Source organism: Monodon monoceros, unplaced genomic scaffold, assembly GCF_005190385.1.
Source record: "Monodon monoceros isolate NGI ecotype Baffin Bay Population unplaced genomic scaffold, NGI_Narwhal_1 Super_Scaffold_19, whole genome shotgun sequence".
In the NCBI taxonomy this organism is placed as follows: domain Eukaryota; kingdom Metazoa; phylum Chordata; class Mammalia; order Artiodactyla; family Monodontidae; genus Monodon; species Monodon monoceros.
In genome coordinates this window covers 58,228,620-58,234,619 of record NW_021703775.1, presented here as the reverse complement: position 1 = coordinate 58,234,619, position 6,000 = coordinate 58,228,620, and the positions used below count along the sequence as shown (strand labels likewise).

At 41.9% G+C, this 6,000-nt stretch overlaps 1 protein-coding gene across 2 annotated transcripts in view; it reads left to right on the top strand.

The window, feature by feature from the left end:
* The first annotated feature begins 538 nt into the window (after nt 1-538).
* The window catches only part of RMDN2 (regulator of microtubule dynamics 2), a 68,764-nt gene continuing 63,302 nt past the window's right edge, over nt 539-6,000 (top strand). For both annotated transcript variants that reach the window (XM_029232648.1, XM_029232649.1), the window contains exon 1: nt 539-1,006. The gene's annotated coding sequence lies outside the window, so the exon portion shown is untranslated. The remainder of the gene's footprint in view (nt 1,007-6,000) is intronic.

Below are 6,000 nucleotides of genomic sequence, written 5' to 3'. Positions count from 1 at the left end.
TGGATTGTGAAATTAGCCTTCTGATTCTTTAGAGGAGTTCTTTTGCTTGTTTTGTTTTTTGATAAATAGGAATGCGTCCGTTTTTAATTCCATTCAGCACATTGGTAGGGAATTTAATACTCAAGACTGTTTACTGCAAGCCTAAATTTAAAGCTCAAAGTGAGGACAATACAGAAGGGAGTGAATGTGCAGTTTTTAAGAGTTCATTTGGCAGAATTTTATTTTCATTATACAAACCACAGAAAGCGAAGGTGGGTAAAATCTCGAATGTCGGGCATCTGAGAAGATAGTGGTTTTCGCCTAAAGGCAACTCTGAATGGTGGTGGGGTTGAGGGGAGGACGGAGAGGCTGGGGATTTAGCTCACTAAAAGAGAAAGTGAGTTAAAGTGAACTTAGGATAACTTGATTAGTAAGTGATGCAAGACGTACACGTTTGACTCTGTCGTACGGAGGGTTCAAGGTTGTGTATAGAAAGGGGCACAGAAGAAGGGTGAAACTAGGGCAGGGGGGTGGGTTTGGGGCGGGAAACAACCGAAGGGAGGGTGGGTTTCGGGAGCGGCAGTGATGGGAGAAAGCGCGCTGGAGGCAGGAAGCGCGCGCCGAGCCTCCCGCCGGGCCGGGCGCGCTGGCCCTGAGCCAGGGCGCGGTGGTCGAGGCGGGGAGACGAGCTCTGAAGGAGTCGGCACCCGGGCAGCAAAGTCCGGTGCGGGCCGAGGCGCCCGGCGGAGCGCACTTGTCTCCGTTTGTAAAAGGTGCTCGGGGAGCCCGCCCCGGTGAGTTGACCGCCCGGCGAGAAGAGGCGGGAACCGCGGGGCGAGCGGCGCGGGCTCCTCCCCCGGCGCCTCGGCTATTTGGGTCAGGACGAGGCGGCCGCGGCGCCGGACCTCTGGACCCACTGGCTCCGGGACTACTGTCCGCCCGCCGCTTCGCTCCCAGCCACCCCGTCGGCAGGTCCCCGGTGTCCGACAGCAGAGAGGCCAGCGCGGCGAGAACTCGCGCTGCACAGGTGGGCAGTGGGCATCTCGGCTGTCCGGGGTGGGATGCGGCCGAGGATCGAGGCGGCACTTCCGGCGGCGGCCACCGCACTTCCGGGTCGTGCGGGCGTCCTCTAGGCGTCCGCAAGCCTGGGGGGCATCCTCCTCAGGGCGGTAGAGCGGGCTTGCAGCAGTTAACCCTGGCGCAACCCTCGCCCAGCCGGTGCCTGGGAAGTTTCAACCCCGGAGGTCGCCAGTATTTACGCGCGGGCGCCCGGCGTGGGGTGCGTGAGGAGCGGGCAGGGTACTGCCTCGGCCTGTCGGGTCCCTGCAAACGCCGATGAGTTTCTGCAGGAGACACTTGCTCGCTTCTCACCTGGGCTCCCTGGGTCTTTCTTACCTTTGAAACTTAAGCAAACGTTTTTGTTTTGTTTTGCTTTGTTTTAATCAGATTCTCCACCTATTTTACACAAAATGAAGGCTAGATTTTCAGTGGGACAAACATTTGCAAATAAGCCAAACATCAGGGAGCCCTAAATGAAAAAGAAATTATAAAATAGGAAAAAAAATGAAAACCGAAAGAAATATGAGTATTAGAATTCACTTAGAAAGTATCAAGTTATCCAGGTCGCTGTGGAGAATCTAATCGCTAATTCAAGGTCTCAGAGCAATTCCCTTGGGAAACTTAAAACTCAGGGTCGTTTATAGCCCATATTGTGCCTTTACCCTTGCAAAAATTTTCATCCATCTTCCGAGTTTATCAGAGTTCTATATTTTATGTATTTCCTCCTACGAGTCTGATGATGAATTAAGTGAATATATATGCTAAATATTGCTGAAAGCATTGTAAGTAACTTGGTAAAGCATAATTTCCATTTCTAAACATTAATTTTAATTAAAACTAGAACATGAAAATTAAATGTTTTCTGAAGTTAATGTTTTATGACGGGTTCTACAAAGGAATTTTAATGCAGAAATTTCAGTAGAGTCAACATTTTGATGATTTACTGTTTCAGCAAAATTCTTAATTCTCATCTCTGCAAACAACCTTTAATTATGTATTACCCATTAATTTTAGATGCCAATAATTTATAATAAAATAATGTCTATTATTTTACATTATTATTAGCACCTTACAAATTGAAATGTGACAGGAATAATACTTAGTATCTGATTATCTAGTCTATATATATATATATATATATATATATTTTTTTTAAACCAAGAATCAATCTTTCTTTCTTCCTTCCTTCCTTCTCTCTCTCCCTCCCTCTCTCTCTCCTTCTTTCTTTCTTTCTTTCTTTATGCCATGGGATCTTACTTCCCTGACCAGGGATTGACCAGGGCCCCAACAGTGAAAGCACTGAGTCCTAACTACTGGACCACTAGGGAATTCCCTAGTCAATACATTTTTAAATTACTGTGTTTTTATACTAAAGTGCAAGTGTCTACTACTAATGTGATAATTAAATGTATTAAAGTTATGTAAATGATGTAATATAACCTTTGAAATTATACTGCAGGCAAGCAGGTGTTCTGATTTTTAATGAGTGGCATTTTGCAAATTATTGGCTTAGAAGCACATTCATTTTATACTGATATAAAACTCAAACATAGCTTGAGCTATTATTCTCTAATTGTGATTATTTAAAACAAATACCTGCTCCATTGATTTTAGTTTTTTTCCCAGTTGATTTTCTCAGTTCTGAAGTCATATTTCAATATGGTAGTTCTATTTTTAGCTATTTAAGGAACCTCCGTACTGTTCTCCATAGTGGCTGTATCAATTTACATTCCCACCAACAGTGTAGGAGGGTTGCCTTTTCTCCATACCCTCTCCAGCATTTATTTTTTGTAGATTTTTTAATGATGACCATTCTGACCGGTGTGAGGTGATACCTCATTGTGGTTTCGATTTGCATTGAAATCATAGAAGATAGATTGAGCAGCTTTTCATGTGCCTGTTGGCCATCTGTATGTCTTCTTTGGAGAAAGGTCTGCTTAGGTCTTCTGCCCATTTTTGGATTGGGTTTTGTTTTTTTAATATTGAGCTGTATGAGCTGTTTGTATATTTTGGAGCTTAATCCTTTGTCAGTGGCTTCGTTTGCAAATATTTTCTCCCATTCTGGAGGTTGTCTTTTCGTCTTTTTTATGGTTTCCTTTGCTGTGACAACTGTGGCTCTTTATTACAACACTGCTTTATAAACTTAGGACCCTTACAACAGTATGTTCTCTTTCCCTTCCCAGCCTTTGGGCTATTGTTGTCCCACTTTCTTACTTCTACATATGATAAAACCCTCATGATATGTTATTGTCATTTTTGCTGTAATAAGCAAATATTTTATGAATAAATCTTAAAATGAGAAAAATGACTTATATTTTGCCACATGCTTGCCACTACTGGTGCTCTTCATCCTTTGTATAGATCCAAGTTTCTATGTGTTATTATTTTCCTTCTGCCTGAAGAACCTCTGTTAGCATTTCTTGTAGTGAAGGGCTGCTGGTAATGGATTCTCTCAACTTTTCTTTGTTTAAAAAATTCATTATTTTACCCTCATTTTTGAAAAGTATTTTACTGGGTGTAGAAATGCAAGTTGACAGTTTCTTTCGACACTTTAAAGAGGTCACTCTGTTGTTTTCTTGCTTGAATAGTTTCTGAGGTGATGCCTTGGAGACAGTGTCTGCTGTAATCTTATCTTTTTTTCTCTGTACATAATATGTCTTTTTTTCCCCATCACTGGCTGCTTTTCACATTTCTTTATCACTGGTTTTCAGCATTTTAATAATGTTTTGCCATGGTTTGGTTTTCTTAATTTATTCTTCTTGGATTATGTTGACCTTCTTGGATCTCTGGGTTTATAGATTTTGTCCAACTTGGAATTTTTTTGGCCATTTTTCCTTCAAATTTTTTTGTTACCCCTCCTTTTCTTCCCTTTAATTATATATGTTTTAGACTGCTTGATATTACCCTATAGGCTCTACTTGGTTTTCTGTTTGTTTGTTTTTTAGTCTTTTTTTAAAATCTGTGTGCTTCATTTTGGATGCTGTCTTAGTCCATTTGGACTGCTATAACAAAATCCTGTAGACTGGGTGGCTTATATAAAACAGAAATTTATTTCTCATCATTCTGGAGGCTAAGAAATCCAAGATCAAGGCACTGGCAGATTCACTGTTTTGTGGGGGCCTGCTTCCTGGTTCATAGCTGGCACCTTCTTGCTGTAACTTTATGTCGTGGAAGAAACAAGGGATCTCTCTGGGGTCTCTTTATAAGGGCCCTAATCCTATTTATGAGGGCTCTGCCTCCTAAAGGGACTCCATCCAATACTATCACCTTGGGGATTAGGATTTCAACATATGAATTTGGGGGGACACAAATATTTACTCTATAGCAGATGGTTTCTATTGTTATGTCTTTGGGTTTGCTGATATGTTTTTTTTCCTGTAGTGTTTCTCTGCTGTTAATCTCATTTAGTAAAATTTTATTTCAGTTATTTTATTTTTTATCTTTAGAGGTTCTATATGGTTCTGCTTAATGCCTTCTATAACTTTCCTCGTCATGTTTATGTTTTCCTTTAGCATATTTTTAATATTTATATTAAATAATGAACGTAATATCTGTAATAGTTGTTTTAAAACCCTTATCTGCTAATTATATCACCTCTGTCATTTTCCTGCATTTTTACATGTCTAGTAATTTTTGATTAGATGGTCAACATTGTGATTTTATGTTGTTGAGTTCTGGATTTTTTCTTTTCCTGTAAAGAGTGTTGGACTTTCTACTGAAGGCAGTTAAATTACTTGTGAATCAGTTTGATCCTTTGAAGCCTCTTTTTTTTTTTTTTTGCGGTACGCAGGCCTCTCACTGTTGTGGCCTCTCCCGTTGCGGAGCACAGGCTTCGGACGCGCAGGCTCCGTGGCCATGGCTCACGAGCCCAGCCGCTCCTCGGCATGTGGGATCTTCCCGGACCGGGGCACGAACCTGTGTCCCCTGCATCGGCAGGCGGACTCTCAACCACTGCGCCACCAGGGAAGCCCTGAAGGCTCATTTTTAATCTATTTTAGAGCAGGTCTAAATAGCCTTAACTCTAGTGTTAGTTTAGCTGCATTAGCAAGCCATTACCCTTCTGAAGCCTCTACTGAAAGTCTCAAGTAACTCATACACACTCTACACTCTGGATGGTAAACACTTGAACACTTACAGTTCTGTGTAATCTTTAGGAATAGTTCAGCGTACAGCTTCCTGGTAATTGTTCTTTCCCTTGAAATTGTTTTTTGCCTGGCTCAGTGGGGTTTCACTCTATGCATGTGCAGATTGGTATTCAATTAAAGGTGCAAGGAGAGGGACTTCCCTGGTGGTCCAGTGGCTAAGACTCCGCATTCCCAATGCAGGGGACCCAGGTTCAATCCCTGGTCAGGGAACTAGATCCCACATGCATGCCACAACTAAGAGTTTGCATGTCACAACTAAAGATTCCATAGGCTGCAACTAAAAGGACACCACATGCCGCAACTAATGATCCTACATGCCACAACTAAAGATCCTGCATGCCACAACCAAGATCCCACGTGCTGCAACTAAGACCTGGTGCAGCCGAAATAAACAAATAAAAATTTTTAAAAATTAAAAAAAAAAAGACTCAAGAATAGCCCTATGCGTATTTCTGGAACTCTTTCTCTGCATAACTCCCTCATCTTCAGTACTAAGTGGGCACAAATTCTGGGTGCTTCAGTTTCTCTGAGCTCTGATCTCTTTTCAACTCAGTGAGATTACCAGGCTCTGTTTGGTTTTCCCTTCCCTGTGCCATAGTCCAGAAATTGCCTCCAACTGGAAACCTGGGGAGATCATAGTACTTTCCTCTTTGTTTCCCTTTTATCAGGGATTAAGGGTGGCAGTGCTATAATAACTTGCTCCTTGAGAAAGTGTCAGGAAAAAAAACCGAAATATTTGCAAATTTAATTTCGTAACAGACAGTTTACCATTATTTGTATCATTTCTCCCAAGTTGCAAACAAAATTTAATACAGGT